The 22,893-nt window shown below is 39.3% G+C and overlaps 1 protein-coding gene across 4 annotated transcripts in view; it reads left to right on the forward strand.

The window, feature by feature from the left end:
* Positions 1-22,893, forward strand: part of MAP3K15 (mitogen-activated protein kinase kinase kinase 15) — an 85,312-nt gene that overhangs the window by 1,425 nt on the left and 60,994 nt on the right. Inside the window, exon 1 of one of the 4 annotated variants that reach the window (XM_069002142.1) lies at positions 19,708-19,725. The exons of 2 other annotated variants lie outside the window; for them this stretch is intronic. The gene's annotated coding sequence lies outside the window, so the exon portion shown is untranslated. Of the gene's footprint in view, positions 1-19,707; positions 19,726-21,031; positions 21,171-22,893 lie in introns of those variants that run through there. One more of the 4 variants, XM_069002069.1, reaches the window with a different exon arrangement.

Here is a 22,893-nt window from a genome sequence, read left to right on the forward strand (position 1 = left end):
CTCTTTAAGTACATGTGGATGTTCATCTTTCATAAGAACTTTGTTTTGCTCATGAGATGTGTTGAAGAATATTTCTTAAAACTTTAGTCTTATTTTAAATTCTCATATGATTATGAGTCCATTTCATCCCAATAAGTCTCCCAAATATTGAGAAACCTCACATCCTTTTTTGTCATTGTTTTTTTCTCAGTTGATGTTTTTGTTATATCTCTGCTAGCAAGGTTGACAAATGTGTAATATATTCTTTGTGTGCCTTGCTACACAAACTAGCAATTTCTTTTATAGCTCTTCTGAAGGTAAGCATAATTAGGTACCTACCAACGCAAAATTATTTCTCCGTTTCTACTAATAGTGCTATTAATGTATTAGACACACACCTGCAGTGCAGTGTACTGAGAAGCTGAGACAGCTATTTAAAAGGTTTTCTTAAATTGCTGCATTCCGAAGTGAGTGCCTCTTCTCTGGGAATGTGCCCTAACTTTGCAGATTTTTGCATTCAAGTAATCTTGTCAGACCAAGATCATTTTATCACTATTTAATTCATTATTTAATACTATTGTGTAATAGTAAAATTTCTTTTTACTAGATACACCTTCAACACTCTTATATCCAGGTTTTGTCAATTAAAAACTAATTGAATAGTCCATAATCAGGAATTGTTCCAGAGACTGTTAAAAATAGTCTTTTTGTGGATTTCTTTCCAGCAGCAACGATTTGAGATCAGCCAGGGAGACAACATTTTAGTTTGGATTATGTATGCCTGGGATTGCTGGCATCTATTCAGTTCTTAAGAAGAACATCATTAAGAATAATTTTTAACATGAACGCTCCTATGGGTCATGATGAACTTTGTGTCAGGAAGTTCCCATGTGTTTACTTTAAAAAGAAAAAAATCTGAAGAAGTTTTATTGCTGCCTGGGTAAGATACTGAGCAGGTGTTTCCCATACTGAAGATATCTCTTACAGTGTATATTTACTTTCTGTAGGTGAGGGGCAGAGCCTTGAAAAGCAGTTCTTGCTTTGTAATGAGTGGGGGGTTTCTAAGAGATGCTTGCCTGTTGCCATCTCTTGGTTTGCTAGTGGAACCTTAACCATCTACTAATGCTTAGTGACTGAGCAGCAAAGACCATCTCATTGTGAGTAGTATCTATGGCTCTTTGTTAAAAATGTTATCCATTAGCCTTTTTCCCTGACTGTGCCTGAAATTGTAGTCATTTACTCAGCCATTAGACAACCCCCTCCAAAGCAAGTTTATCTACCGTACTTGGTATGAATATATAAGTACATTTTGTGACAAAATCAGCAAACTTTAAGGACAGAGTGCAATGAAAAAGATCCACAGAAACCTCTTTCCTGTATTCAGACAGGTTCTCTGGTGGATGATTTTTCAGTAGAACACTGGGAAAAGTGCTGAAAACCCACTTACATTCCATAATCAGAGTATATGTGTGTTTCTCCTTGATTGTAGCCATTACTGACTTCCCATCATTTGAAATCTTAGCATGAATGGAAGCATGACTTACACCTTTAGTTAGGTATTGCAGACCTGCAGGTAATGCAGGGATGACCCTGACCTTAAGAAATCACTCAACTTTCTAAGCTTTTGCTGTGCTGGAGGGGAACTACAGCACTTGTGAGAGCAAACTTAAAAGTTGTGAAATAAGAACTTGATAAAAGAAAGATTTCTTTGCTCACTGTGTGCTAGAAACAAGCTGTCAGCAAAATAATTTATGTTTTTCAAAAATGGGCAATTATATCTGCCTAGTAGAGGAGCAACAAGGGTGCTTGATTGTATCTGTGGGAAGAAAGAAAGGTAATATTTTTAGAGTAAAACCGGGTACAGGGCATTAGTGTGAAGTGTTTTTGCAGAGAATAAAAGCAATTTTCCCTATGAACAGTGAGCCTAGGAGCTAACTGAGAATTTAAAATTTCTTCAGAATTATCACATGGAGAAAATCAAACTGTAGGCACTGCAGTGCATTCAGAAACAGCTTGAGAGACACAGTGAAAAGGTGAGTATGACTTGGCTATAGTGGTGTTACAGGTAGAGTGATTTCATAGCTGCAAAGGATGTTCCTGTTCTGAATGTACTAAGAAAGCAAACATCATGTCAAAGTCAAATGTCTGACCTGTACCTCTGTTAAGGTGATGTTAGATAGAAAAAACGTAGGTTTTCCTTGTCTACTCAAAACTTTATCAAATCTTATGCTTCAAGTGCCAGACAATAGGGTATTGCTACAGCAATAAGTGAAGGAGTGTACAAAGTACAGTTATACAGATTTTGGATGTTCCCATTTTGGTTTATGAAATCCTGTCTCTGTAGCTGATTATATTTTTCCCTCATGAGGGAGGTTCAGTAGTCTGTTTTAAGACTTGGAATATTTCTTTGATCATTTGACCCCAGCATTTAGAAATTACTACAGTCAGCAGGATGAAAATCAGCTGAAAGGAAGACAAGCTAGAGAGAGAATGGTGTACTGAGAAATAAAGCTAAATGTTGACCTGAGATTAATTAGTATTCATCTGACAATCCAGGAAACTGTCAGATAATTTGTGAGTATAGGGGGAATATTTTGAAGTCTGTTTCTGCTGTCTTGCTATATATGAACTCCTATAACCAATATCCTGTGTGATAAGGCAGCCTCAAAATGCATGCTCTCTGCAGACCTGTCTTCATCCAGAGCTTCATCCAGAACTTGGGAATGAGCCCAGAGACTGAAACATGGGTCCTGCTTACTTCTGTACTATAGTTGAACCACTGTTAACATTACTCTAATTTCTTGTCCCTGAAAATCTTTTTCTTCATATTTCACTGTAAAAGGGGAAGGAGGAAATATATTTGCTGGATCCTAATTTTCAGGCTCTGGCACCCACTGGGGGAATCGTTGTTGCCTGTCCCCAGCTGCTTTCCCTGAAACCCTCTGCCCTCAGAAGGCCAGTGTCCCCACTTCAGGATTGGCAGGGGTGCTTCAACTTCTTCAGCCCGAAGGCTGAGTGTATCAGGTGCAGTAAACACTTGTCCCTGGTTTAGGATAATATACAGCGTGGTAACCGGTGTAGCTTAGCTGGAGGCACAGCTTCCCTTGCTGACTCTGCTGCAGGGAGTGCAGTCTCTGACAGGAATGACAGTTGAGGGCAATAACTTCTTAAACTTCATCAGACCTTCCTGCTGCAGTTGATCTTTGCCTCTGGGTGTGACAGTGAGCAGTGGTGGAGTTAAGGGTTAGCGCTCTGATGCTTACTTCAGCAGGCAGGGTTTGCTGTTTTTCTGAGGAATACTTAAAATCTTTCCTTTCTTTTCCCATGCAGCTCACTCAGTGGCTAGGGGTGTATTTGCTTTAAATCTCAAGAGATATATATACAGAATACAAAAATATGAAGAGAAGCAAACCAACCATCTTCAGAACAGGAAGGTGGTGGATGAGAGGCTGGGCTGGGTACAGCAGAGCTGTTGGGACCTGATCTTTTTTCTCTGTGTGGTACTGCACATCTAGAGCGACTTCAGGTGTCTCCAGCAAAGCTCTGCATTGTGACATCAAACCAAATATTCTGGTAACAAAACCCTGTGATATACCCATATTGTAGTCCTTTTATATCCAAGTGTGTGAGGCCAGTTCTAAATGACAGTAACAAGCCTGATACAATCAAGTCTATATGTCACTATCATAAAACAGTTTAGGTTGGAAGGGACATTAAAGATCATCCAGTTTCAATCCCTCTGACATGGGCAGAGACGTCTTCCACTAAACCAGGTTGTCTGCAGTCCAGACTGGCTTTGAACACTTCCAGCGATGGGGTATCCGCAACCTCTCTGAGTAACCTGTTTCAGTGCCTTACTACCCTCACAGTAATCTAAATCAGCCCTCTTTCATCTTAGTCATTCCCCCTTGCCCTATCGCTACAGGCCTTTGTAAAAGGTCCCTCTCCAGCTCTCTCATAGCCCCCTTTAGGTACTGCAAGGTGCTATAAGGTCTCCCTGGAGCCTACTCTTCTCCAGGCTAAACAGCCCCAGCCCTCTCACCCTGTCTTCCTGGGAGAGGTGCTCCAGCCCTCTGATCATCTTCACAGTCCTCTTCTTGAACCTCTCAAAGAGGTCCCCACCCTTCTTATGCTGGAAACCCCAAAGCTGGATGCAGCACTCCAGGTGGGGTCTCACAAAAGCAGAATAGAGGGAGAGAATCCCCTCCCTCAACCTGCTGGCCACGCTGCTTTTGGTGAAGTACAGGACACAGTTGGATCGATGATCTCTGAGGTCTTTTCTAATCTAATTAATCGATTCTGTGATTGGTTGATTAATTCTGTGATTCATGCACTTTCAGCTTCCTTAGATGGTTTCAAACCTCCTGTTCTACAATGGGCAGTTCTTCATTCTCCCAGTCCTTGTGTGACTCTGGTGGTGTGGCTGGAGCACCTGCCAGTGACGACCAAGGCAAAAAAGTTACTGAGTACCTCAGTGTTTCCCATATCCTGGGTAACCCTGTGTCCTGTTTCCTTCTGGAGACACACCATATTTTCCCTAGTCTTCCTTTTATCACCAACATACCTCTAAAAGCTTTTCTTGTTGCCCATGATGTCACTGGCCAGATTTAATTCTATCAGCACTTTAGCTTTCCTAACCTGATCCCTGGTGGCTGCTCGGATAATTTCTCTGTGTTCCTCCCAGGCTACCTGTCCTTGCTTTCACCCTCTGTAGGCTTTTTTTTTGTGTTATGATACGTCTCAGGTGCTGTGACATGTGATGCATTCAAGAGGCGTATTTTGCTTTTATGATATTAGCTGGGGTCAATTTCCGACATTTATTTCAGAAATGCTTATTTGTATTCAGAGATTTGCATGTTTTTGTTCAACAGTGGAGACCATTATTTTCATAATCAGAATCATGGAAAGGTTAGGGATGGAGGGACCTTAAAGATCATCTTGTTCCACCCCACCCTGCCTTGTGCAGGGATGCCGTTCACTAGATCAGATTGCTCAAGGCCCCATCCAGCCTGGCTCTGACCCTTCAGGGGTGGAGTATTCACAACTTCTCTGGAACCTATTCCAGTGCCTCACCACCCTCCAGGAAAAGAATTTTTTCGTAACATCTAACTTAAACCTGTCCTCTTTCAGTTTAAACCCATTACACCTTGTTCTCTCCATTGCAGTTAACATATCCCAAGCCTGTCAGCTGAGATAAATGGCTTTGTGTCAACCCTTTTGCATTTTCTGTGTGTAACCTGAAAGGCTTCACTTCAGTTCAACTTGCATATGTTCTGTGAAGTAGCTCCTTTAATGTCAGCTGAACAGGCTTAGAAACCTGCAAATAAATAGCCATAAACAGGTAGAATTTTCTTTGGTATATTGCCGTGGACTAAATGCAAGATCAGGACTGTATTCAGAGAAAGATACTAATAACAAAAAGAAGAAATGGAGAACCTCTCTCTAATGGAGAGAGACTCTGTTTTATTACTTCTCCTTTTGGAAGATCTATTTTTAGCTGTGATGGGTCATGTGGAAGGACATACCAACAATCCAAACCCAGTATAAGTCCTACCTTTTTTTGAAGCTTTGAATGAAGTGGTTTGCATCTCTAAAAATCTGATGCTAGCCATGCAAATTTGGGCTTCTTCCATTGTTCCAAGGTGAGATTATGAATAGGTGTATGTACTGTCTATGTGAAGTGACTCATTTCTGTGCCATGACTTCTGGATAAAGGAAGAAGAGTGCAGTTCTTTTTTTTCCCAGGTTTCCTGTGCATGAAACTTCCTTGCATGAGAAAACCCTAACAAAACCATATAACAACCCAGCCTACAGCTGTCCATTTTCTTTTCTCGTCTTTCTTTCCTCCTGAACTTAAATACTAAATTTGAGAAGGCTCCTCAGAATCTGACTGTGTGACTGGGTTTTGTAGCCAGAAGCATGTCAGATGATTCCTAGGTGTTGAATCAGCTAAGAATGAATACAATATAAACTGTGTGTTTCTGCTATTACTCTGCAAGTAATACTTTTCACTGTGCGATTTTAAGTCTTATTGAATCTCACTAAATAGACTTAGAAGCTTTTACACCCATTACAACCATTACAAATGACTTTGAAAATTTGAACATTTAGGATTATTCTGAAGAGAGGCTCAACTGCATCTATTGAACTGCCTGAGTTCTGAAGACCAATTATTGTCACACAGCTCTTGAAAACACTGCAGTTAAAGTGTGTTTTGGTTGTTTGGGCTTTTGGGGGGTTTGTTTGTTTGTTTTTAATATTGTTTAATTATTTTTTTTAAAATAAAACTTGCAGCATTTTCTGGAATTCTTTCTATCAGTGAATGTTGTTCTGATGTAGTTTTTTTCCTCTGATAGGAGGAAAGAACTGCGCTGGCTATGCATACCAGTCCACTAATTCTAAAGGTCACTTTTTTTTTTAAAGAATTATATGTGAACATATTTTTCATATAGTTCCTAAGTTGCTCTGAAAGAATCTACTCTGCCATTTGACTGTGAGATGTTGGTAAGCAGATCTCCAGTTCTGCCTTTTTGCATTTCGAGTTGACTCTCAGTGACTCCCAGCTGCTCATCTCCTTTGCAGTGATTGCATGCTTGTTCAGTCTTGCTGTGCTATGTGTAGCATATTCTTCATAGGTTTAAGAATTGTTTCTCTTAGACCTGAAGTCACAAAATTAGGTCAAAGAAAAATGAAGGAAGTGTTTGCTTAGGTGGGTTAATTACACCGCTTTAATTTCCATCCTCCCATAAAATAGACAAATTATGGCAGATATGTGGTAGCTCATATTATGTTCTGCAGTCATGCTCTTATTTTATCAGTGTAATCATACATTGCTTTTTTAATTGTTAAATTACACTTGCACATACTTACTAGTTAAAAAGTAACTAATGTTCCTGGTTTGCCTTGAGGTAAAGCTCTTCTGATGTGTAAGGACTTGTGCAAAACCTAATTGAGAACTCAAGATGTTTTGGTTTCCTCAAGATGGACTTGTGTCAGAGTAGTAAAGAGAAGGCTCTTGGCCAGGAACAAGAAGTAGGATACAGTGATTATGTGCGTGATTATTATTTGATTTATTGCTAATTCAGTGTCTAAATACTGCCGTAATGCAGCATGTAAATAACTCTATCTAAAACAGATAGTAGCGCAATAGGGTTGTGGTCTCTCCAGTTATGAGCTTCAGTGAGACCCCCTTGCTTTCTAAACTCAGAGAAATTTAGGTGTCACTAGGTCCACTTAGTCTCAGATTTGGTCAACAGTTTATGTTTAAAGGCTTATAATAGAAGCAGGTTTGGCTAGAAAAGTGCAGGTTAACGGTCTTTGGCCTCAGAGAATTCACAATTCCAAAGCAACAAGGCACCTATGTAGCTGCTTTAGGATTTTATCTCCACATGTGACTGGATATTAGTGTTTTTTACTCACCTGTCAAAAAGTCAGTGTTTCCCATCTGTAGGCTGGACATACGCTGCAGGCTTCCATGCTGGGAGGGGGCTCCACCTGGAAGCTGCTTGAAACTCTGGGAGGTCTATTGGCCCTGTCTCTGCCAGCATTTTATACCCTTATGCAGGCCAATGTGCACCAAAGTCAGTCCTGAATATCTTGACTCCCCCATCTCTGAAGTGCATTAATTATGCATTCAGACGGTTCCTCCTGCAATACTCACCTGGTGTTCTAATCCTGGGAAAGCCTCATTGCAATCAGGGACTGCAGAAAGGGAGAGGGTGTGTGGAGCTGTGTTTGGAGGGTGCATGCAATATCTTTGTTGAGTCAGCATCACAAGCTTCAAATTCAAGCTCTGGCTGCAAACCTGGAGATACTCGGGGCATGCTGCTGCTTCCATGCATATGGAGGAGCAGCTGCAGGGGTGTTATGTGGCTGAAATTTGGCAGTCGAGATAGGTATAGAGTCTTTCTTAGGAGGGCCTCAGTGTGGTTTGCCGCTTGCAGGTGAAATCTCTGAACAGGGTATGCTCTGTTTGCCATGCACTTCAGGAGGGATGTGAATTGCTTTAGCCTCGGGCTACCTTTGAACAGCAAGATGGGTGCCTGAGGCTGAGCCAAGAGAGGGCTCGCAGCTGTTGCTTTATCCTGTGCCCTGGTACAGGCTGGATATAAACAGCGTAGCTCCCGTCTCAGCTGAGGTCAGGGGGATTCACTGGGCAGCCAAATGGGTGAAATGTGTCTCAGTATAATTTCACTCTACCTGTCTTCTTTCAGAAGTGCTGCAGATACTCTCACCTTTTAATTGGAGGTTGGGCTGGTCATAGAAACATGTCAGGAACAAAAGTTGCATCACTGTAGTCTGCAAGGAGAAGACATGAATTCTGACACAAGTACTGGATTGCTGTGTCATGAGAAACCACTCTTCCTTTTTTTATCCTTCATAGGGTCAGCCTGATGAGGTCAATGATTCTGCTGTGGCGTTCAAGGTGGTAGAATTAAAACTTCTCAGATATTCTTTGGTAATGCTTCTGAGCATTTAAAGTTTTGTCTAAGTCAGTAGTTCAATAGCTGTTGCATCTTGGAGCACAAAGCCTGATGGGATTCACAACCTTAAAACTTGTACCCCAGCTTTTATTACATTGAAGGTACATGATCCCAGCCTTGGTTAGCATAATCTTTGTTTAACTGGAGCAGGCTCTGGTGACAGGCAGAAATCTGAAATGTAATGAAACACTAATGACACTGTTAGGACTACATCCCTAGCCTTCTGCTGATTGGGATGGTACAGCTAAATCCAGCAGTAAGGGAAGTACTCAAGTTTATCATAGCAGAACCTGGGCACATATAGTTGTGTCTATTCTAGTATATACTGCTTTTATGCTTAAATTACATTTTAAAAGTCTTCAGTATCTCTTTAAAGCAAAACACAAGGAGAATAATCTCTAAGTGCTTTTTTAATCCTGTTTCAGTATAATGTTTTTTGTTTCATTTTGTATCATGTTATGGAGGGAAATGTCTGGATTCTCTGCATTTTGTGTTTTTTTTTTTTCTGTTCAGGAAAACATGCCTTCATGCACAGAACAGTAGCTCGACCACTGGTGGTCATGGGCCTCTCAACAATTTGAAAAGTGTTTATCACATGATTTCTAAAGCTTTTGAACTGTATGCTAAAAATACATTAGTTCTGTAAAGCAAACAAACAAACAAACTTCCATGTAAATCAGCATGACAATAAGCTTTCTCTAAAATTCTTCAGTTTCATACCGGTGCCAGCAGTGCTTTCCATTAATTGTGGTACTTTGCTGCCTCCAGGCAAGTCAAAACCAATGGTAGATTCTATGAAACTGATTGTGGGGAAAATACCAGGGAAGTTACTTTTTTAAACTTGGGGTAGTGAATTACTTTCCACTTGATTGCTGTCCTTTTTCCCTCCTTCCCTTTAAATTTTTTTACAACTATTTAGTAGCTACATCAACCACAAGAAATTGTGCTGAATCAAGTGTCTTTGCCTTAGTCACAGAAAAGCTGCAGGTTTTTTCTATTGCAGAAAAATATCTGCCCATAATAATTTCACTCAGGTGAAGACTAGCTGCATTAACTCTACTCTTGCTGCCTTTCACTCACAGAACCTGAAGAAAGAAATTTCTTTCTGCTACTTTGTGTGTTGAGGGAAACATTAGTTGTTAGTTTTGCCTTTGGTTGGAGAGTGACAGCATGAAACCGGAGTTGGGAGCTGGTAAGTGGAAACAGTACAAGGCTGTATTCAGTCTGTGTTGCTTTCTAACAGTGCTAGACCAGTAATCTCTGTTGTGCTAATCTTAGTAGATAATAAAAATTTACAGGAGAAAAGCTAATGTTTACCATGGTGTTACTGTTTGGTACTGGGCTGCCTTACTTAGCAGAGTTTTTGTGTGCACAATCCTGTTTCACACAGTAACTGTTAGATTTTATCAGCATCAGCATCAGCTCTGCCTTCTGTGGAGCTGAGATACTTGTTTCAGATATTTTCTTGGCCAATGGATGTTTGGCATGCTCCAGTCTTTTTAAACCCCGTTTTAGAAGAGGACATGGTCACCAAGTGCAAAGCCAGGCACTGTGCTTGTTTTTACTACTGTTGTTTATGGTGCTTATGATAACTGACAAGTTATGGGTTGTTGTCAGCTGGAGAAAGTATCCAAATCAGAATGAAGTCTGGAAATGGTTAAGATGGATTTCTTGTTTTCATGATAATTAAATTTTGGAACTGATAAACTTAGCTTTTTGCTTAGTAAAATAACAAGTCTAGGTAAGTCTTCATATTGTTTTGGGGAAACCGGAAACTGCCTTGACTTTCTGGCTTGTAATGAAGTAAAAAATAATGATGGATTACTTTTTGTTATTTTTTTTTACCCTTTAATGCCTCTTCAGCTTCCTCATTTTTCAGTAGTGCCTCTACCATGGTACAATACAAATTCTGAGAAGAATAACAAGTTAATTTCCACAAGTTTTTTGTATTTTGGACAATTTTATAGATGAACATTCAGAATTTAGCATCTTAAATCTAAACTTTCTTGCATAGTCTTACCATGACAAGTTACAGATTAGCCTGGGGATGTTGGTGGATGAGAAACTTGACATGGCCCAGCACCCCAGAGAGCCAACTGCACCTGGGCTGCATCCAAAGCCGCATGGCCAGCAGGGAGAGAAAGGGGATTCTCTCCCTCTGCTATAATGAGACCCAACCTGCAGCTCTGGGGGCCCAGCATAGGAGGGATGTGGATGTGTTGGAGCAAGTCCAGAGGAGGCCATGAAGATGATCAGAGGGCTGGAGCACCTCTCCCATGAAGACAGGCTGAAAGGGTTGGGGTTGTTTAGCCTGGAGAAGACTCTGGGGTGGCCTTATAGCACCTTGCAGTACCTAAAGGGGGCTATGAGAGAGCTGGAGAGGGACCTTTTACAAGGGCCTGTAGTGATAGGGCAAGAGGGAATGGCTTTAAACTAAAAGAGGGCAGAATTAGATTTGATATAAGGAAAAAAATCTTTACTGTGAGGATGGCGAGACACTGGCACAGACTGCCCAGAGAAGTTGTGGGTGCCCCATCCCTGCAAGTGTTCAGGGCAAGTTGGATGGGATCTTGAGCAAGCTGGACTAATGGAAGGTGTCTCTGCCCATGTCAAAGGGGTTGAAACTAGATGATCTTTAAGGTGCCTTCCAACCTAAACAGTTCTGTGTTTTTGAGGTGAAGCATTCTGCTAAATGCTGGAGACCATGTTTAGGGGTTTGTTCTAAAGTCACAATTTCATGTGATTCATTGTGTCTGAATCACTGTTTGGAAAGACTAATGTTCCTCTGACTCTATAGGGATCTTAGGGAATGGTTCCATTGTGATAACAGTCTGTGTTCGTGCTTAATATTTTCTGCCTACATGCTGGAAGTGTGCTGTATTTATGGGATAGTTAAAGATTAAGTGGCTATGACTTTAGAAAGATCAGCTTCTACTAAAATTCTAGATATTTTTGATCTCTACGTAGTGTCTTGAAATAGATTTCTTTCATTTTTTAATGGAAGCTGCCCATTTTTAAAATTGCAGCTTTGAGTGGTACGTAAAGATTTTTTCAGTTGCACATGCAGTCTTTTAGACTGGCACATAAAGCTTGTACTGTTTACAGGAAAGATAAAAATAGCAGAGTGAATCCACATCTGCCCACCATCCAGAATAGTGTATCAAGGACTCCGTATCTATATATGAGTGCAAGTCTCTTGGCTCAAAGAGGATGCCCTGGCTTTATGTAAACTTTATTTGCATTTGCACTTTAATAACACTGCCTTTCCTCAATTAACATTTTTTTCTGTGCATAACTTACTGTGCTATATGTGGGTCCTAAATGACAGTATGGGAGTCCACCAACATGAAGAGGCAATCTATAATATATTTATGAGGTGGGATACCTCAGTTTGGTACATAAAAAACACCAGTGCTAATGATGGAGATGTCTCTTGATATTTGTTTTTAAAAAACACATTTGGGGAAAAAAAAGAGATTCAGGCTAAGAAAGTCTCACTTTTTTATATGCTATATTTTTAATTCATAAAGAAAAGAATAAAGGTCTTAGTTTAACCCAGACTTATGAGCTTTAGTGTTCTGAAATATTTTTTCTTTCTATTTTAGTTCCATCTATTTTGATTCCTTTTCTTATGTCTCATCTTTCTTTGAGAAGAAGATAAAGATCAACATAATTTTACTTTTCTAATTTTTTCTTAATATATGTTGTTGGCCGCTGTGTGACCCGTGGGAGATGTGCAGATTTAGCAGGTTTTTTATGTCCCCCCGCCAAGGTATTCAACATTAAATGATGGGTGACTCTCAAATGGTTTCATTTGGATAAATGTCTAAAAGGTTGAAGCTTATCTAACCTCCTTGGCCTAAAAATTGATTTGACTGCAGCTGGGGAGAAAGGAACGACCTTCCTTGTTGAATTTCATACTGTCTTTAATTTCACTTAGGCCAGGTTATCTAGTCATGTAACTTCTTTTTTTCCCATACTTCATTCCCTTTGATTGCCTTTGATGACCCAGTGTAGGAAGTGCAGAGGTGCAGGAAAAGTTAAATAAAGTTCACCTTTCTCATTCCACGCACCCCCCTCCCCCTTCAATTACAGGCAAGGTTCAAATTAGGTTCAGGCTTGGGGTGTTTTTCCTGTGCTTTCAACTGGCTGGCTCCACTCTAGTGCACTGCAGTGGAAATGGTCTCATGTGAGCCTTAGCACACTGCTAGTGCAGCAGGCAAGTGTGGACTGCCTGGTTTTAATTTACTCAGCTGTTTCTTTTCTTCTCTGATACTAAACAGGGCAGAAAAATGTCCTGTAGAATCAGTAGGTTCTTTGGCTTGCAGAAAAAATTTAGGAAATAGTGTTATCCTTAATGACTCAGCATCGTGAAAAGAATGTATGATGTGGGACGGTTACTCATTATGTCTGTCTAGCATCTATATAAACATTTTTAATATACTGAGAGTATATAAACAGAGAAAATTATTGAACAGGTGTCCTTCTCAGATCATCTGTGACTGGTAAGTACTTTTTTAGTGTTCTGGATACATAGATTTAAAGCAAGAAATGAGCAATTTCTGGAATCTTCATTTGTCTAACATCTGTGAACAAAAAAAGGAGACGAATATGGATTATTTAAATACTCTTCGAGAAGTTTACAATGCTGCTTCTTTGCTATTCATTTCGGTATAAAGGTTGAATGAAAAATGGAAATACCTGTCTTTTTGAGGTATAAATCAGGCATAGTATTGTTCTGTAGATGCTTAGCTGTTTTGCAGGTGGAAGACTACAGATGCTGAATCAAGAGACTATTCAAGTTCTAACTCATACCAAGGTACAGTAGGATGATAGAAGTGAATCGCTTAGGTAAAATATTAGGAATTTTCTTCTCTCTGAAGGCATTGGGTTTGTTACAAAGTACCTTTAAAATGAGAGCTCTGTTTTTCAAAGTCACTGTTTTTGTTTCAGTGGGGTATTTTTTTTTTTTTTTTCTTCTGGAACTCAGAATCTTAATAACTGCATGGTCAACAAGTCCATCTCTGAAGTTCCAGTTTATGTGACTAGGCTAGTGTCACACAGCAGCTGTCGGGTAGGAAGAAGCAGGTATGGAATTCAGTTTTGCAAGCAAGCATTCAGCTGCTTAAGCCATGATAATGCCCTTTTTATTCCTGCAATGTTGTCAGCTTCTGTTACGGTGTCACTGCTCAACTTCAGCAGCCACTGAGGCTGATGGGAACTGCTCTGTTCCCCACACACCCCACAGTCACTTTTCTGTTGTGAGCTGTTGTCGTGGGGTAATCCCAGCAGGCAGCTGAACACCTCACAGTCACTCACTCCCTCACCAGCAGGGTTGGAGAGATAATTGGGAAAGTAAAACAACTCCTGGGTTGAAAAAAGGACAGTTTAATGTAAGGCAAAAGCTGCTTATGTTGTGTGAATTGTTTGGCACCAAGGCCAGCTCAGGTTGGGTCACTGCTGCACTTGCACTGCCTCTTGTAAGGCTTCTCCCCCAGTGGTTCCTGCTATAGAAATGCCTATGACCTGCAACTCAAATCGTGGTTGCAACCATGTAAACATGTATCTACTGAAGCCTGCACCCCTGCTCCCTTTGGACCAGACCATAGGGTTTAAAATTGCAATGAAAAAAAAAGAAAAAGAAAATTGACTCTATCTCAGCCAAAACCAGCACAGCTGTGTTTAAAAAAGTTTATTAGAATGTTAAGATTCTTTAGTGTATTTTAACAGTGGTTAGGCAGCCAGTATCACTACCTAGCTATCTGTCACTCTAGTGATAGAGTATTTCACAGTATGTATAAAGGAAGGGTTGTTTATCTTGCAGCTTGAGGTGATTAATAGTTTTTGATTTTTACACTGTACATGGTCAAATGGTTGATGCCAACCTACAACAGCAAATTGCTTTAATTTGTCTTTTTTTCCTATTTTACTTCTGATGAATGCATGTTTATAAGGTTTAAAAAAACAGTCATTGTAAATGTAAGTACTTTGTTTTAGCACTCATGAAAAATGATTATAGTACAGTGTGGATGATTATAAGAGGTATGTACTGTCTCAGCCTAGAGTCTTTTTTACTACTTAGAGAATTGGATTTTTTAGTTACAGATGCAAATGTCTTTCGTTAAATGATATGTAAAACGTGAGTTTTCATGAAATTAGGTTTTTAACCTTTATTTCTTTCAATTGTTGTAAAGTTTAACAGTTTCTTAAAGTACTTTTCCAGGAGGTTAGTGTGAAGCTGGTAGCTGATACCTCTCACAGGACTGATTAGCTACAGTGACAGAGCCTCTTGCTTCTGTGCTAGCACTGAGATAGCCAGAAATTCTCAAGTTAAATATAGGTTGAGGAGTAATGGGAGAACAGGATGGTGAGAGAGAGACTCAGAGACAGTGGATCACATGAAAGAGGCAGGAGTTGCAGGCAGCCATAAGCATTCATCTGCCTGAACTATGAAAATGCTGAAAATGCTAAGAGCCATGTGATGATATCTCTCTCAGTTCCTAACCTGGGAGTTTGAACAGCGTAATTTTGCAATGAAATGTCATAAGTATTAATCTCTTGTGCATGTGACAACTTTTATAATTCATTTATTACAAGTATGTAGATCTTGACAGGGTCCATCTCATATGATTGTGGTTGGTAACTAAAGATCTGTGACTGTGGTCCCAGCATGGGTAAATTTTTACAATCCTTCCACAAGGAAGGGAGGCTGTGTAAAGGGGTGTGTGCTATGTGAGTTTCCAGAGACAGTGTGTGTGGACGTTCTCTCTTTTACTTTAAGCTCTCACACTACTGTGAGTTAACTCCCTCAGGCTTGAGGCTGTGTTGTTCCCAGGACCTCACAAGCTATGGTATGAAAGGAAAAAAAGAAAATAAAATAGAAGGTAAAGTCTATTACTAGCTTTTGTATGAATGCCTTTGTCTTGCAGGGAAATGTATTGCTTATATTTGGCTTGAAGGTATTTTTGCTGAAAATTTAACTCATGTATAAACGTCATTCGTAGGCCAGGAGGTTATAGTCAGTGCTTCAGTGTAATTAAACAGTGAGGTTTTATGAGTAGGAGAAAAGACCCTGGGATGAGACAGTACATGCAAAAGCACCTCTTGAAGAACAGTCATCCCCACAGTTGTAGAATACTGAGTGCCAAAACAAACAACATTGTAAATTGGGACTCACAAATGAACTCCCAATTTATGGAAAACTCAAGACTTGGGTGCTTCAGAGAGATCCCTGGAAATCTTAGGTGAGGGTTTGAATTGTGGCAGTTCATCCTTTTTCACAGGTAGAGAGAATGTGAGTAAAGTACTGATGAGAAAGATCTATAGTCTTTCTCCTTTGGCCATTTTGTGGTTTAGCTGGTGGGAACGTGTCCAGGGAAACATCTGCTGAAATAATATCATTCTTGACTGAAATGCCTTAATGGTTAATGAAATTCTTCAAAGCAGAGCTCTGAGGCTCTGTGCAAGGGGCGTCGGAGCATGGAACACCTCCCATGTGGGTGTCTGCAGTTGCTTGGACTCCCCTCATAGGTAATGGAGAGAAACAGGCGCTTCTGGGCTGAAGTCTTCCTGAAGCTGGTTTCTGACAGATCAGAGGAATGGGGCTCTAAAAGTGCTTTTCCTCTATCTGTGTTGACAGTGAAGGCAGTGATGACAGGCTCATGTGAGACCAAACATCTCCCTTGTGACTCTGACCAATTCACTGCTTATAACCTCTCTTTGAGACAAGCAGAATTTCATGAGGCTAAGAGGAGTTACTTCCAGACAGCCTTACCCATCTGACAAATTTCTGGTTTGGTGCTTGAAAGCAGTTAAGTCTTCTTAATTTTGCAGGAGGGGATGTTCAACAGTGGCCAGAAAAATAAGTTCTCTGATACAGTCTCAAAATGACTTGAGTTGGCTCTAATTAAATCTCTTCAAAAGAAAAAAGAAACAAACAAAACCCAACAACCTGAAGCAAAGACTGGCAAAGTTAAAAAGGACTGAAAGCAAAGCTTTGTCATGGAAAATGTTAAGCAACATCTAAGCCTAGGCAAGCGCTGTTTACAGTGGATTATATATTTCTTAACTTCTGCAATTCAATATTTCAAGGAGAGCTCTTTGAGGATTAGTTCGTTTCCTTCTTTCTCTGAACTGCCAACAGTAAAACAAAAAAAAAAGACCAAAAAATTCACAAATTGTGCTATCTTCTGAGAGAGGTTATCTTCCGGTGTTTCCAATCATACGATATTTTTCTTCTTCATACTTGTGCAAAAGCATTAAAAACACATTCTGAGCTTGGATGCCCTATATATGACATTAACTGCATTACTTTTCTTCCCACACCAGTTCTTGTGGGTGTTGGTTGTATTCTGATTTGGCAGAGTTTAAAAAACTCTCCCTGAAGATCAGTTAAAAAAATAATAAGCATAGGCATGCTCTTGGCACAAGTTTTGCTTTTCTGGATCAGTAGACTTGCCCTGTTATTTTAATATAGTGTCTTGCCTTGTTTGAAACTTAGTTTCACTGTGAATTTAATTGTATTTAAGAAGCATCTAAAATGTTTCTTAAAGCTTTTTCTAGCAAAGGTTTTTGGAAGAGTCCTTGCTTCCATTTAACAAAATAGTTCCTAATACGCAATTTCAGGGCAAAGAGTTGAAAAGCTTCAGATGATGTATCTAATGAATAAGAAAACCCCAAATCATAAAAATAAATGAGCACTCAATTTACAGATCAACTAGAACTGTCAGTGTTTCTCACCTGCTGTAATTTGTTCTGTTCCTTTTAACTAAAGTGCAGTTTCTTAGGTGATGTAACTTTTGGAACAGATATTTAGATATTAAGGAATATGTATTAATTATAATTATGGCACAAATACTTTGCTGATGTTTAGAAAAATGAGTAGTTTTAGATACTAGTTTTTCCCAAGTTGCAATAAATGCCACTGAAGCATGAAAAATATGTTCTATTTCTATCTTTAGTGTGTGTTCCATGTACCAGCGGACAGATGAAAGATGCAGTATCTGTAAAGTAACACCACAGCACTAACATCATCCCTGGCTCTAATGTTTGGGTCTGACTGTAACCTTATTGTGGAGTTGTTTGTATGAAGTGGGTGTTTTATACAGGATTACAGAAGCCAGAGATGAGCATTGGCCCCTCAGTCTTGTCTGTTCTGTTGTTTTGGATGGTTGGCTGATTTTCACAGTAGCATCTGATGGTCAGTTTTGCTGGATAGGAATTGCCAGTGAATGTTATAATGTCATACATTGCTGAGATAGCCCAAGACTAAAATTTCCAAAAGTTGCCAAAGCTAGTATTTGAAATCAAAAGGACAAAATGTTACAGGTGAGAACTGATCTCATGAACAAGAAGTTTCTCTCTGGTTATGACTCAACTAAATATTTAAAATAAATATGGGTTTTATATTCCTTACCTACATTAAAATGCTGTCAGGCTCTTTGTACATGGTGCTGTGCTGGTTGCATTCATCACTGGTTTCACTCCAGCTACATGTGCCTCTGTTTTTGATACACTGGATTATTCTGTTGTCTGCTTCTTTGCACTTCACATTTCATCACCTGTGGGATGGCTGTCCAAAAAGTGCTCATTCCCGTACCTTTTCAGGCCACTGGGGGTTCTCCCAGGGCTTTCACTGGAAGCTGTATAAGGCACTTTTGTGATCTATACATGAAAAATAAGTTTTCCAGATTTCTTACCTCTACTTTCAGGCTGCAATCCAGACTGTAAGCAGTAAAACTTTGCTTGGTAAATTTTAGCCATTCTGATAGTGTAAAACATTCATGACTTCAGCCTTTTGCCCTGGGAGCTGAGAGGATGGAGTTTGAGTGCTCCAAACTTTTCATGTTCATAGGAAGGAGGAGCTGCCTTGCTGGCCCACATGAAAGGACTTTCTAACATCACCCAAATGCTATGGTTAGAAATACATTTGGGTGTCAGCTGTTCCTCCTCCTCTTCCTCCTCCTTTACGTGGATGTGTCTGCTTTCCATACAAAGGCCAGTTGGCCCACTTTGCTTAACACAGCTGTTCCAGAACTGTCTCTGGAGGTGGGACTTTGCCAGTGTTAATGTGCTGTGTGTTAAGTGGAGCAAAGCAATCATTTGAAATGCTACAGTTAGTGATACTTCTGGGTGGTCAAAAGGCTCATCTGAAAAATTAAGAGTTTTTTGGTTTCCTAATAGCAGAGCTCAGGATTTGCCTGGTCCTTTCAGGAAAGTTATTTAACAGCAAACTTTCCTTAGTCAAGAATGCTGCTGCTGCTCAGCTAATACATAGTTTATCTTCAGCACACACACTACATTCACTGAGCAGAGTGGTTTCATGGGGAAGCATGTGCAACTGGTTTCCAGAGCAAGATTTGACACACAGAAAGGAGGAATGCAAAAGAAACTTCTGACTTCCCTGCCCCCCACCCCGGTATTTGTGGTTCTAAGAATGCTGGCTTTTATAATTGTTAGGCACTATGTGGTTGCCTTCCATTTTGCTTGGTTGGAGGAAAAGTGAGACATTTTGGGGTGTGGTGGCCTTTCTCTTCAGTAAATCACTTCATAATATAAAACCTGTGGCAGATGACTGAAATTGTCACTTTACAACAGTTCTTTTCCTGAGCAAACACACAAACCATGGAAAAGCACCTTTCAGAATTTTTGCCACTTGATGCCCAGGTTTTCAGGATTCTTAAAACACTTAAATCCATTAGAGCTGCCAAAAGCAAGATATAGCTGAGTTTAGATTTTGCTTCATTTTATAGTCAGTCCGTGTGTATGGATAATGTATTAGAATTGGAATTCTCCCTGTTATCTTCTCAAGATAACAATAATTTAAAAATAGTGAATTAAAAAATATTTAGCCCATATTAAAGTTTTCTTCTTTCTCCAGTTTGTGTTTGGCGTCATTAATAAAAGCTGATAATGTCACTTTTTTTTTCAGTGCTTACTATATGTGAACAGAAGGAAATCTTTTTTCCCCACACTAATGTGAGGATTCATACCTAATTTAATTCTTATTTTTCATGTCCTTTGAGTCACTTCCTTTTGCCTGTGAACTAAACACTCTTTCTAAAGGACGTGCCCTCTGGGCATCAAAAAGTTTCAGACATCCAGTGTGCATGCCTGTGTTTCCTTTTCTGAAGTAGGCAGTAGGCTGGAATTTGTAGTCAAGGCTCCAGCCACTCCAGGATTCTCTTGCAAAAGTTGATTGCAGCTTATAAAAACAATCTTCCTTCTTTAAGGTGCTTTGTAAGCAGTTTCTGAACTATTACAGGTAATTTTTGTAATTTATACAGAATTGCAGCACTTGTTTCTAATCTACGAAAAGATAAGCTTATATAAGCAAATAGATGAAGTTGTTTTTAAAATGCTCTTTTATGTGATTATAGCATATACAAGTCTATATTGCAGGATAAATCATTCTGATGAGTTGGTTTTTATTTTTATTACCAATTCTGGCCCTATAGCAAACCAATGATGTTAGCAAAGTTCATGCTATAATATTGCAAACTTGAAAAGGCTGAATTGAAATACCAGAAATTCCTAAATTTAAAAAAAAGAGCTGTGTCTTTGTCTCCTGGGTCTTTCAGCTTCTAAGGCAATATCTGGGTTTAGTTTGGTGCTTTAGATTGTGATTGGAACAATATTTTTTCTAATAAAAGTAAGGAGATTTTAACAGGATACTGTGATTATAAAGCAGTGAGATTTAAGTGAAACTTGCTTCATTATGAAAGCCGTAATATCATCACAACTGCTGACAGTATTTTTACACTAACATTGGCTTATACCTAGGATCTAATGGAAGGCACCAACAGTTTGCTGGTATAAAAAACTGTGCTGAAAAATCACCTCAACAGTTCTGTTGGTAGTTGCTACAAATGTGCTTTACTACCTTGAGCTTCCCAGTTTCTGTGAGTATGGCATATATCAAAGTTGAGTGGTGCCTTTTGTTTTAGCTTAAGTGAAAGCTGCAAAGGGTTCCTGGTTTTCAAATACACCAAGTTACCATAATTGTTTCCCTGTAAAACTTTGGTATTGTTTCCTTTAAAGAACTGTGCAGAAATCAAAGAGTATGTATCCTGAAGTTAAGGATTATTTGTTTCTTTTTCTTTAACAGTATTGTTGTTCTTCTGAAGAATTTGACAGTTTTCAGTGGTTTTCAAGGAACTACACATTATTTTACTTACTAACTATGATGCAAATATCCAATCAACTGAAGCAATACTAATCCAAAGGTTCATAATTTGCAGAATGCTAGTGAATAGTAATGGGCTGAGTTCTGCATTTTCCTCCAATAAGGTTGCTATTATCATGTTAAGTTTGGGAGTGTTTTTGAAATCTGTTATGTATAGAAAGGTTCCAAATGGTGAAAAATAATGAATCCAAAATACTGGAGTAAGGTTCTTGCTCTGCATATGGATAAGACTGGATGGATGTGAGCCTTAGATGAGAAACTGAAAGCAGTACAGAGTGCTTTTTGACCTTTTCCTTCTGTCCTGCCTCATAGATTCTATTTAACTATCAGCATATTTCAGTCTATTTTCTTCATTTTCTCCTGTTTATTATTTTTTAACTTACAGATCCCAAAACCTGATGCCAAAATTGTCCTTTTGGTTTTGCTAACAATGCCATAAATCATAAAAAAAGCCATGTGAAGACTAATGATTTACTTAGATCATTAAATTATATGATGTCTTCAGGTGCATTTCAGATAGAAAAGTAAGTCCTCTGGTTTTAACCTGTGTAATAATGTTTTTCATGTTGAATTATTTATTAGTTTCATAGTCTCCTGTTTTACCACAGTTAATGATCTCTAATCTTCATTTCAGTTGTCGCAGTTATTTGTCTCTTCTCTGTCTGCTTTTGTAAGATACACTAGTGTTAAATATATGTAAACTGTAGCATAAGAAATGAATAATGTGCTATCTGCTGCAACAATGCAGAGACCTAATCAAGATTGTATAAGCAATAATGCTGAATTACCTTAATGCACTACAAATATACACATACCGTAATCATTTTACAATAGAAACAAAAGCCTATATAAATTAACTGCAACCATGTAATAAACTGAGATCAGTTTTTGGGTTCATGACAAAAATGAACTATTTTCAGGATGAAAGTTTTCATGGGCAGCTACTAGAGAACAAAAAGAGTTGAAAATATCTGTTATGCTTAAGAAGAAATGAGGGAGGACATGTTTTTATGGGTATGCTTTTGAACACTACTTGCTACTGCAGAAAAGAAGCAATGAGTTTAAATGTTCTGTTCCAGAATCATTCAAAATTGGTCATATGCAACATTAAGCACATCCCCACCCCTCCACCCTGTCTGGTGGAGGCATTGTACAGATTTTCACTTGGAAGCCTTCTTTTTTTCCAGAGAGGCTGTACCTTCCCCTGCTCTCTTTCTTTCTGTACAAAGGAAACCCTCTCCATTGCTCATTTAGACCTGTGTGAAATATTTCATTATTACTTAAAATTTCTCATGAGTAATAAGCTTTGATAAAAGTTGGCATCGGCTTTTGCTTCATCCCTGTCTGTAATGGAAGTTGAACCTAAATTTGGCAAGGGAAGTTCAGAAGTACATTTGGCTGACTGGGCTCTTTTGTTATGGAGGATGGGACTTGAGAATGAACTCTGGTTGACTTATGTTTCTATTCATAAATCAAGATTTGCAAAGCACATACTAGTGTTGAAGTTATTTCTTTTAATGTGTCTCTGGAAGTTTAAGGAAATTCTTATCTCTCTCTTATCAGCCATACTAAATGCATGGTTGAAGTGCAGGGCCCCATGTCTTTTTTTTAAAGAACTGTGAATGAAGAACTCTAGTGTAAATCATGAGAAAAATATTGGATAACTGAAACTGAAGTATTTGTGGTGTCATATATTAGCTTTGTTCATTACATGACTCACAAAACTGCCTTACTCCAAGAAAAGAGATGTACAGTAGTTCTGAAAACAGTCCATCTGGGGACTGTGCTTAGACCCAGCCATCAGTGACAGTGAGCACTGCACTCTCAGTACCCCATGCACTGGGTGCATCTCAGGGATCTACTGCTTTAAGAAGAGTTTACTGTTGGTCTTATGTTCTCCACCCAAATTTGCATTCATTTCATGGGCCCAATGTACTTGTGCTGCATTTCTTTAGTACATTAATAAAGCTACTTTGTCAGTAGATCTTTTTCCTCCGTGCTCCAAGCCTGCTGCTGTTCCTCCTGGAGGAGGGCTTGGAGAGCTCCATAGGAATGCAGCTTCTCATCTCTGCTCTAGCCCACAGCCAGGAGCACTTTGGATGCTCTGCTTCTGTCCACTATCATTCACTTCTCTGTCATTCCTTGATTCCTTTGCTCAAACTGAATCCACTCAGTTTCTGGGGCTTTTTTTCACTTGCATGCATATCTTTGTGATACATCTTCATCTCTGCTGCTCTTAATTTTGTT

The sequence above is a fragment of the Aphelocoma coerulescens genome, chromosome 1 (genome assembly GCF_041296385.1).
Source record: "Aphelocoma coerulescens isolate FSJ_1873_10779 chromosome 1, UR_Acoe_1.0, whole genome shotgun sequence".
Classification (NCBI taxonomy): Eukaryota; Metazoa; Chordata; class Aves; order Passeriformes; family Corvidae; genus Aphelocoma; species Aphelocoma coerulescens.